Source organism: Callospermophilus lateralis, unplaced genomic scaffold (assembly GCF_048772815.1).
Source record: "Callospermophilus lateralis isolate mCalLat2 unplaced genomic scaffold, mCalLat2.hap1 Scaffold_917, whole genome shotgun sequence".
Taxonomy (NCBI): Eukaryota; Metazoa; Chordata; class Mammalia; order Rodentia; family Sciuridae; genus Callospermophilus; species Callospermophilus lateralis.
The window spans coordinates 358,352-370,837 of record NW_027517312.1 but is presented as its reverse complement, the minus strand read 5'-3'; positions in this window follow the sequence as shown (position 1 = coordinate 370,837).

Genomic DNA, 12,486 nt, shown 5'->3' with positions numbered 1-12,486 from the left:
TTCCCTGTCTTCCAGTTTACTAATTCTCATTTCATCCATTTCAAACTGCCATTAAAACTCCCAACTGATATATTCATTTCTGTTGTTGAACTTTTTAAATTACAGAATTTCAACTTGGTTCTTGAATAAATATATTGCATCCTTGTTAGTAATCTTTTCTTCTATGCTACAATTTATAATCTTTTCTTTTCTCACTCTAAACATAATGCACAATTTTTAATATAGCCCTAACTATTCTGCTATCTATAACCATTGGAGTCTACTTTTGATTATTCTCATCTATGTCTGTCACTTCATTATGTGTCTCCTGTTTAAAAAATAGATTATTGGAAAAAATTCACACAATGAATCTACTATAAAGTGAAAAATTCAGGGCACTCAGTTTCTTTACATTCTTGAAACCACCACTTCTCTCTAGTTCCAACCATATCTATCTTTCCAAGTAAAACATCTTAGTCATTAATCACTTTTCCCCTATTATTCCATTTCCCACCCTCTGCCAAACATATTCTGCATTCTGTCTCTATGTATTCACCTATTCTGGATATTTAATGAAAATAAGTCATAGAGTATATGACTTTTTAATCTATTTCTTTTTTTTCCACTTAGCACTGTATTTTGAAAGTTCATCTGCATTGCAGCATGTATCAATATTTCATTCCCTTTTTGTATCAGATGAATAATTCTGATCTATTCATGCACGACTATTTGTTAATCTATTGATGGACATTTTGCCTTTTTAAATATATGGGGTATTTAGAATAATGTTGAAATAAACATTGGAATATAAGTATCCATTTGATTCCTGCTTTTAATTAATTTGGATGTATATTTAGAAGATGAATTTCTGGATTAGATGGTAACTCTACAATTATTTATTTTTTAAGATAATGGAGTGATTTTTTTTGCACAGTGACCTTACAATTTTACATTTCATCATCAATGTGTAAGCTTCCAATTTCTTCATACCCTCCTCAGCAGATATTATTTTCTTTGATTGCTATCATTATGATCATCCTAGTGGCTGTGAAGTATACCTCACTTCAGTGTTAATTTCCATTTTCCTTATGATTGATTCTGTTGCTATTCATCTCATATGCTTGCCAACAGTTTGTACAACATTTGAGAGAAAAGTTTATTCAGATTCTTGGTCTATCTTTAAAAATACTTTTTAGTTGTCAATGAACTTTTATTTTAATTATTTATATGTAGTGCTGAGAATTGAACCCAATGTCTCGCACATGTAGGCAGGTGCTATACCACCGAGCCACCACCCCAGCCCCTCTTGGCTCATTTTTAAGCTAGTTTGATTTTTTTGTCTTTTTGACCTTGAGTTATGCAAGTGCTTTTATTATTCTGGATGCTAGTCCCTCAATAGATATGTGCCTAGAAAATATATTCTCTGATTCTATAGGTTGTCTTGTCATCTTCATAATAAAGATCCTTTGTGCCCCCACATTTTTAACTTTAATTTGACATTCATTCCTCATTTTCTCATACTTTTGGTGTTCCATCTGAGAACTGATTATACAAGTCAAAGTGATAAACATTTATCCCTATATTTTTTCTAGATGTTTTATAGTTTAGGTCTTGTGTTTAGATTGTGCCTGGCTATTTTTTTTTTAAATGTGTGATGGATAGTAACTGTTATTAGTAGAAATAATTCATCTTAGAATAATTTTACTTTGTCATTGCCAGGTGTTTACTTTTAGCTTAGATTAAAGTCAGCTCAAATATTTAAAATATGTGGAAATCTATGAAGACTTTAGGTCAAGATTCTCAAAGAAAAGAAGACTTGTATATATGAGATCACTCAATTTCTCTCCCTGTGCTATAGCATTAGGGAGGAACTTGTTAAAAAGGCAGACTAAATCAATAAATGGGCCAAGGACCTGAAGAGAGTCTTCTCAGAAGATGATGTACATCAATCAACAAATACATGAAAAAAAGTTCATCATCACTAGCAATTAGAGAAATGCAAATCAAAACCATTCTAAGACTTCATCTCACTCCAGTCAGAATGGTAGCTATTATGCATACAAACAACAATATCTGTTGGTGAGGATGCGGGAAAAAGGTACACTCATACACTGCTGGTGGGACGGCAGTGTATGAGTGTACCTTTGGTGCAGCCAATATGGAAAGCAGTATAGAAATTTCTTGGAAAACTGAGAATGGAACCACCATTTGACCCTGCTATCCCTCTCTTCGGTATATACAAAAAGGACTTAAAAACAGCATACTACAGGGACACAGCCACATCAATGTTTATAGCAGCACAATTCACAATAGCTAAACTGTGGAGCCAACCTAGATGCACTTCAATAGATAAATGGATGAAAAAAATGTGGCATATATAAACAATGGAATATTACTCAGCAACAAAAGAGAATAAAATCATGGCTTGCAGGTAAATGGATGAAGTTAGAGAAAATAGTGCTAAGTGAAGTTAGCCAATCCCAAACAACCAAATGCCGAATGTTTCTTTGATATAAAGAGGCTGATTCATAGTGGGATAGGGAAAGCAAGCATGGGAGGAATAGAAAAACTCTAGATACGGCAGAGAGGTTGGAGGGGAAGGGAGGGGGCATGGTGTAATTAATGATGGTGGAATGTGATGATCATTATTATCCAAAGTACAGGTATGAAGACACAATTTGGTGTGAATATACTATGTATACAACCAGAGATATGAAAAATTGTGCTCTAAGAATAAGAATTGTAATGCATTCTGCTGTCATATATAAATTAAAACAAAATAAAGCAGACTAGTAGAGTGTGAAAAGATGGCCAACCAACCCAGAAGCAGGTTGGATTTAAGTGACACTTTTTTCCTTTTGTCTTAACCCATTCTCTGCAAGATATAAAAATGACACCCTTTTTTCTTCTCTGCAAGCCTTTCTTGTAGGTTAACCCAATTTACATTTTAAATGCAGGCCTAAGAAAGATAGAGATCTAGCAGAAGCTAAGAAGTAAGAAAAGCTGCTGTAGCCATTTTTTCTTTTGTAAAACTCTTCTCTAAAAGTTTGGTGCTATGGTTCATGTTTTTTTTTGGGAGAGCCCTCCCCCCTCTTTTTTTTCATTCCTCAAGCTTTAAGCATACTTTAAGCAGAGCACAATTGCCCACATCCATACATTCACTGCTCCTTCTTTAGGGAACCAGAAGCAAGTTTCAGTAATAAATTTTAAAAACTGTGACAACTGCACCTTCTTTGACTTAAGTATAGACTTAAGCATAAGCATAACAACATAGAGACCCCTTTCTTTGGATCCTACTTGTCCCATGTTTTACACTGGGCTATAAACTTGCTCCCTTTATCTAATATGTGTCCTCAAGAGTGTCCCCTCATCTTACCATTGGAGAAGTTCCCCTGTGTTCAGTTCCTGTTCCAGCATCAACTACCGCATCCTGCATGGTGTTTAATTCAGAAACTGGTGAGGGGTTATGGGAGATGGAGAAAATACTAACAGACACACAGCTGGAGCCTGGTGGTTCTTTGTCCCCTGATAAGGTATGAATGATCCAGAGCCAGCTCAGCATGTTTATTATATAGGTTTTAACAATAAGCTTTTTTTTTTCTTTTCTTGTGGGAACATTTCTTCAAAGCAAGCAGGACCAAGGTGGAAGACCATTGGCCCAATTATAATTATCATTGCACTCATAATTCTTTACCACCTTCCTCCCCTGGCAGCCGGTGTATGAACTCAAGACCATCAATACTGATAGTCCTAAGGCAAGCATGGAACTCCTTTGAACAGGGCATCACCATAATAACTAAGCAGTCTCAACTGTCCCTTTGCACCAGCTCAGGTGCACTCCTGTCACCGAACAGTTTTGAGAGCTTGATTCAAATCACCACTCCCAACAATGTAATAATTGAAAACTTTCTCCATTCTTAAGGAAGCCATATTTAACCCAAGGTCTTTTTTTTTTTTTTGATACAGAATACCTTTCTCTGGCTTCATCCTAAAGTCCATAAAATCAATGGGATTATAAAATGAAACTCAGAAATTTTTTGATATAAGCCCATGATTGATATTGTAATATTTTTTGTTTTATGCTTAAAATTAATTGTCAACACCAGAAAGTATTTCATATATGAACCAGTTGTAAAGAAATTAAATTCCTTGTAGTAAATTTGATTCAACAGATGAAGAAATATGCTAGAAGAAATAAAAAAAAAAACTGGTTGAAGATCACAGTCTTACACATTCAAATTGATTGATTTAGTAAAAGAAAAATAATCTCATATTTCTTGACTGTGACTTCTTCACATTTATTAAATTATACAACCTAGTACCTAACTTTCATGTATAGCATGTGGGTACATGAATTTTAGCATCTCTATAAAAAGGCCAATGGCAAGCTGGCAATGAGACAAGTAGTGAATACATGTGGGGCTCAATCCTTGCTCCCACCCCCAACTAACTAGTTCTATTTAATATTGTGTGTGTGTGTGTGTGTGTGTGTGTGTGTGTGTGTGTGTGGTGTCTAATTGTGTGCAGTAGTATAATTTCTATGTGACAATGAGTAAGTTACTTTTAACTTCAAAAAGCTTGATCTATGAGAAGAATGCTGAAATGATAGAAATGAGCCATGCTTGCTGCATTTTTATAAATTTCAGACATTTTCTTGGATCTTCAGGGACTATACAGTCACCTTTATTTTTTTCCTCCTGCCTATTTTCTAGAAAACTGCATATTACAGTCAAGCCATACTGTTGACTTGGCATTAGGGATGAACTCCTCATGATATAGTAAAATATATAGGACTGGTCAATCCTGCTGCCTGTTCCAGTGGCAGCATGACCTATGGATAACAATGTCTGTGCTTCCTAAGGCACCCCAGCAAATACCCAAATAAATAAAAATAGTATTGAAGAATTACAAGCAACTATGGCATAGTGTACATTTGCAGACAAATAGAGTTGATTTCTACATTGAATTCCTATGAGTATAAAAAGTCACAAATCAGTGAAAAAAATAGCTGATGGATATGAAGAGACAAGATGAAGCAAGTGCTGCTTCCATATAAGGCAAAACCCACAAATTACGTTAATAAAATATTCACCCAGTTCTTTTGTTGTGCACCTCTAAAACATAAAGTTATTTAAATGTTATATTCATCCTGTGTTGTTCTCTGTACTGTTAGAACCATAGCTACATGACAATTTTAAAAAAGAATTTTAAAAAAGTCAACTTTTCTCTTTTGCACACTGTTGATTTATAAGTTTTGTCGAATGTTTGGGACTGTGTAGTTTGTAGCTTTGCCTAATCTATGATACTACAGCTACTATAAATCTGTTTAATATTACATTATGTATTAAATAAAGAAGTATGTCTATAACATTTTATTAAAGTTTTATCAATTTGACTATTGTGATATTTCTATGACATGTCTCTAGATAGAATATCAATTTTATTGTCATAACAAATTGATTTAGAATTTAATTGAGTTCACTTAAAATATTATTTTAATTAATTAAAAGAAAAGCCTCAGTCAAATAAAATATCACACAAATAAGTTTTCAGAATTATTAAATAGTATGACAGTTCAAGTTATGTTATTAAATTTGAATATTTTTTTGAAATAAGTTAACCTTTTCTCCTACATTCATTCAAAATGGAAAGCAACAGAATGCCAAGGCCTTCTGATTTTATTTGTTCATGTATCTATTTGTTTGTACTGGGGATTGAACCCAAGGGTGCTTTATTACTGAGCTACACACCTTTATTTATTTATTTATCTATCTATCTATTTATATATTTATTTATTTTTGAGACAAGATCTCACTGAATTGGTAAGGATAACCTCATACATGGTATCCTTCTGCCTCAGAATACAAAGTCAATGAGATTAAAGGCACACACCAGCATGCCTTATCAAGGCCTTCTGGTTTCATGGTACATGATGATGAATCACTGGCATACACACTTGAATAGAATCTTTAAGGGGAAAGCATACGGTAAGTATTTTCATTGATTAGAATTATCTGTAAACTTTCTTCTGAATTTCATTTTCTCCAGCCACCCCACCATCACTCCTTCACCAATTCTTCACACCTGGGGCATTGGTTGTGCTGAGGAAGGGTACTCAATTAAACTCCACTTGGGATCTCTTCCTTTGTAGTAGCTTTGAATTTTCCATCCTCACTTTGCACCCAAGACCAATTAAAAACCTCTTGATGAAAATATAGATATCAGCAAATTTTTTAAAGTTCTCCAAGTTAAAAAAATTGATCATAAAATCTGATTTTCAAATAGTGGAAATTTAAATTCTTAATTTCTTTATAGCCTATTTGTAGCACTTAACTCAAGGTCTTTTTTTGATGCAGAATACCTTTCTCTGGCTTCATCCTAAAGTCCATAAATCCGGTGGAATTATAAGATGAAACTTAATGTTATTAATCATTATATTTATTAAATGCTTTTGTTTCTTCTTTTTCTGATTTCTTCCCATTGTCCTACATCTCAGGCTTCCTTGGGGACTCCTACTTTTCTTTTCCTTCAGATGTCTTTAAGTACTGCACTTCCTCAGCATTCCATTCTTGGCTCCCTCCTCAAGTATATTTTTACACTGCTCATACTCCTTGCTGATTTTACTCACACATGCAATTGAAAATCCAAAGCAGTCAAAATCAGCTTCCATCCAGAGATCCAGACCTCTACCGAATGTTCCAGAGAAATTAATTTATTAAAAAAAAAAACTAAACTAAGCTCACCAACTATCCCCTAAAGCAATTTTTATTTTCTATTATTTATTTTCTGAATTATTGCCTTCTCCATACCAGGTAAAAACTTGTCACTCAAACTCAAGTCTCAGAGACAATTCTTAATGTCTCTTCAAAGTCTCCCATTTTGTTCATTCTCACTATTATTTCCCTTTAAGTCTTTATCTTCTCACCCACAAATGCAGTGTAGTTTTAAGTAGTACCTTTTTTTTTTTTTCGGGGTTGATTTGTGTGTGTGTGTGTGTGTGTGTGTGTGTATTATCAGTGCTGGCAGAAATATTTTTCAAATACACAATTCTGACCAGGCAATTCTTAAAAGGTAAATCCAGAAATAATCTGTAATGGTTCTTCTCAAGCCTACAAATCAATTGCTTTCTTCTCATGAGAAATTTTATGTAAAACTCATTTACTAACATGAAGGAAAACTGATAGAAAACATATGTGCCTACTCCAGAGATTTTTAAAAAATAATACCGTGCTATTGCAGATGTATAGAGGAGTGAAATATCATTCAAATAAATTATATATACTTTGTAACTGGACTATTTGAGAAAGTCTGTTGTAGAAAGCATGTAATAACACATGCATTTTCCCATCCAACACAATGAATATTGGCAATTAATGTGCCATGTGCAAAGCTATTGATTATTTTGGGATTGTGTGAAACAGTGGGATATTTCTGATAAAATTCTGTAAAAAAAGAGGAAAGTATACTCTTCTTTCACATATTATGGGAGTTTCAACAACTAAAAATTCAATAAACAGTAACAATCTCTTTTAGTAAAACTTCACTCTGCACACACTTTTTAATTTTTATTAATGAAAAAGTAATACTCAATATTTTTTGTTTATGACAAAAGGAGCTAGTTCTAGGCATTTGTAATTATAAAAGGATTTACATCTACACTGATATAGTGATGAGTGGAAATTGAAAGACTTGAAGTAGAACAAGATTTCATTGTGTAAGTCTATTGCTCATTGTAAGGTAACAAGCATTATTGGCTTCAGTCCACTAAATACCATCTCATAAATTTCTATTGAGAATATAAGCAGATTCCATTCTGTGCTTGATGCCCAACTTCTCAACCTAATCCTTCTCTTTCCCATAAATATTTCATTTACTGCAGTGTGAAAAACAACTTTGAGCCAAGTGGGTTTCATTGGTAACATGCATATGAAATTTCACAGAAGAATGTATTTTTTTGAGTTCTGAACTAAGACAAGGAAGAAATCTTAGAGGATACCTGTTCAATAATGTACTATAGTTTATTTTATGAATTAGTGTAGGATATGTATTATTTTTCAGGATATATATTGCTTTCTTGGATTATGCCTAGATAATAATACAGTAGTGAACATATATTTACATAGATATCCCATAGCAAAAATCAATTCAACTATAGCAAAGATTTTCTGTATCCTATGAATTTTTATCCTTACCTATATTATGGTAAGGGAATTCTCCTCTTCAGTAGCTGCTAAAAACTATTCAAAACAGAAGGAAAATTTGTCATTTTAAATCTGTAACAAGTGTTTTTGTTTCAATAATACCCTGTATCTATGATTTGAAACCACATCAAAAATTATAACAGAGAAGTAAGCAATCAAGCATCATTCTCACAATAAGGGAACTGTCAAATATGTTGGTATTTCCTTTCCTCTCAATATTTCTCAATTTATTATAGAAATATGTTGTGACTACATATCAAAGTTATTTGTGGTATTTAGTTGCATGCTGAAATCCACTTTTGAAGATCACAATTTTGAGAAATTGACAGTTCTCTAATAAAATCATTTCTCAGGATGTATGTGGGCTTCATACAGATTCAACCAACCACAATTAAAAATATTTGGAAACAATACTTCTAATTTAACCTGTGTGGACTTCTTTTTCTTATAATTATTTTCTTAAAAATACAGCATCATGATTACTTACATAGCATATACTTGTGGGGGGGTATTATAAGTAATCTAGAGAAGATTTAAATTATATGGGTGAATTGCATAGATTATATGCAAATAGTATGCCATTTTACATTACAGTCTCTCGAGCATCTTGGCTATTGACATCCTCAGGGTGCAGATTAGAACTTAACATCAAAAGGATCAGTAGGTGAATGCATCATCTATACTATGGGCAGTCTGCAGAGTTATGTTTGGGGCAATGTATAGATGCCATGTCCACAGACAAGAATTCACTGGAGAAACATGGCGTACTTGGTGTTATTTCTTCTAATAGGAGCCAACGATAAAGAAGCCTTAATAAATAGTCTATTTGAGGTTAGGTACCCTGCATTTAGACCTTTTGTGCTTCCTTCATGGGAGATTGCAAAGAGACTATAACTGCCTAGATATGGAGTTGTTCATTGTCCTGAGGACCTGAGAGACATGCCTAGTAGTGGAAAGACATGTCCTCAGAAGAAGTTGCAACTCCTCTAGCTGAGAGTTAAGGCGTCATGCTTAGCTCACTCAATTCCAACAACCTAAAGAAATCCCGGAGGTCAATCACTGGATGATTATCATCATAAGCACCTAAAATGCTTTCTCTTTCCTGCAGTATTTGATTCAGCTCAAACTTCCAGTAAGTATACTAGTAAATAATTTGTGTTACAGAGGAAGATACTTAAAAACTAACTTTGAGCTAAATCATTTGGAAACTCATATGAAAGTTGCAGTATCTAAGCATCATAATTAAAACTCCTCAGAGTAGGATATGAGAGGCTTAAATTAGAACAAAAGTGGCATTTCTATTGCTGATTTTCATTCCTCAAATAAAGCTTTTTATCACTTAGATATTATTAGTTCCTACTAAATTAGAAATCCATGCAGAGACCTGTAATAATCATTTAGCTCAGAAAAAGTATTTGCATTTTTCAGTAATGTATGTTATGAAAATTTTGATCTGATAAGTTAGTTTTGCACAAACAAATTGATGAAAAAGTGACCTTAGAAGTAGTATTTAATCAAGATTTCTTTCCATATATAAAAATATGGATGGTATAAACATTTGTTATAAAAGAAAACTAAAAGTAAAATTTCAATAGTGATAGACTTGGTCTGTAGAAATAGTCACAAAATTGGAGATGGGGAGATTGACAAATCTAATAAGCAATGGCACAGTAAAAAAAAAAAATTAAAACAGGAGCAGCAAACACCAGCATGTGCTTATATTGTTTAGGTGAGAAATCCCCAAATTGGCAGCAATTATATGTTCTATGCCTCTGCTGTCTTCCCATTATGATTCTTCCATTATCCTCACAAGCTGCATTAGACTGCTTCAGAATGATTGACATTTCCAGTAACTGCTCCACACTGCTCATCTACTCTTGGCATGGACTCTGTAGAGCCCCAAAAAAGATACTTATTTTCTCCTCTAGTTTTATCATAAGAATCTGTATTCATTATAGGAACAAAAACCAGATAAGAAAATATTAAACGTTCCAAATCACATAGTCCAAGGTACTATTTTAGGTCCATGTAAATATGCATCATTTGTATAATAGACCTTTAAATTTTGGTCTATTATACAGTTGAGTTTTCTAGGTGTGAATACCCTGATATGAATATGGTGGAGGGGGGGAAGTCTTCCCATATCTTATCAAAATATTGAATGTAATCCTTTTTTAGTAAGATGGTAGTAAAATATGTAGCACTTCTTACATAAAAATCAACCATTTTGACATTTATTTTTTCTTGTATCTCACCGTTTTTCAACAATGAGTTAATATCTAAATGTCTGATTATTTTTCTTATCATGATTTTCTAGAAGCTAAAAGAGTGGATCAATAGTTTCCAAAATATTATGAACTTTTGAAATATTTAAATTTGTTTCTCTAATGTGTGTTTTGGAACCACTAAGTCAAGCTATGGATTTAACAAAGAAAAAAGGACTTTTGCACGTATTCATGAAGTTCAGAGGACACGTGTATATCCACAAAAGCCACTGGAACTACATAGCCAGTGTTCAGGATATTCATGTTATATCATGATCTCGGTTTTCTAAAAATGTATTTAAACAAACATAGGGAAAAACCTATACCAAATAAAAGTTTCTGATGGATTTTGGGGGAGAGGTGGTTCATAGAAACCAATGGAATATTTCATTGTTTTGTTTGAGCATCTACTAAAGCACAATGTGCTACTTTTTATTGGACAAGTAAACAGACTTTGCCTTGTCCTGAAAACCCCATTCAATATGTAATATTGTTACTACCAATTTACTGAAAATATTCCTGACATATTTTTTATAACGTGTAAACTTTGTTAAAATCTTTTTGCTACTTAGTCAACTGCCTTTGAGTTTTTGATCCTGTAGAGAATTATGAGAGAATCAAAAAATGTTCTTAATATGTAAGTCATGACCTATACTTTTAAAAAATTCTCATCATAGTTTCTTCTGACTTCTGGTAGTTGTAAAGTAACTAATCACAAAATAACCATCATACCCATTATAATTTTATGAAAAAAAATGAGAAAAAAATGTTGAAGGTATTTGTGAGTTAAGATTAAAAAGGAATAGACCTTAGAGATAAAGATCTATTCCTGGGAATAAAGCAAAAACTAAAATAGACTCTCATACACATAAAACCTAAAATAACTATCTACAAATTTAAGGTCATAGTCCAGTAATTGATCTGCTGTTTGGAACACACACACACACACACACACACACTCAAACACACACTTACAGAGTTTCCCAGACAGTGTTAAAAAAATCCTTGGAATCCTATGTCATTCACAATGCCCATTATACAATCAAAATGTTATAGGTATGAGAATATGGAAAACATATACTATATATTTAAGAGAAAAATTACTTAATAAACACTGACACTTGGGCCACCTGGATGTTGGAATTGACAAAATAGCATGGATAAAAAACTGCAATGTATATGTTAAGAATACTGAAGGAATATTTTAGAGAGAATTTCAAGAGATGTATGAAAATTTTTATAAAAACAAAAGAAGTGGCCATTCTAGAACATAATACTAATCAATATTTTACAAAATATAAATTGCATACCATGAACAAAAAATTGAACACAAGAGTATAAAAGATCTGAGTCCCTAAAATCATTAAAATTAAATATAATTCAGTATTTTTAAAAATTTTCTTTAAACAGGTCACATAACCAGGAAATATAAAGGAAAGCACGTTGAGGAATAATATATACTCATCCTCTTTTTTATACTTTTAAGTGATATGAAGACATTACAGGAGGAAACTTTTTTTAATAAGTAAGAACTGGAAGCATTATAAAACTTTTCAAGAATAGATGTTCAACAAAAATAAAACTGGGAGCATATATACAAATATATAATTTATATATATATATATATGTGTGTGTGTGTGTGTGTGTGTGTGTGTGTGTGTGTGTGTGTGTATACCCACAAAGATATATTTGGTCTTTTGAAAACAGGGGAAACAGTGTCAGATGAAAATTTTGGATGTACAAGAAGAAATGAGGAATGCCATATATGTTAAGTTTGAAATAAGTGAGTGAGTATAAAACCCATTTTGATTTATTACTGTTTGAAAATAAATTGATTGCCAAAAAAGAAATAAATAAACAGTAATAATATCTTATGTAGTTAATGGTTTAGGTAGAAGTAAAATATATGAGAGTAGCATAAAGTATACAATTAGACATAAATGGAATTAACTTGGTGAAAGGTATATTACTATCAAAGTGGTGTCATTTCCATTTAAGGTGGATTGTGATGAAGAATAATATGTAATCCCTAGAACTGTCAA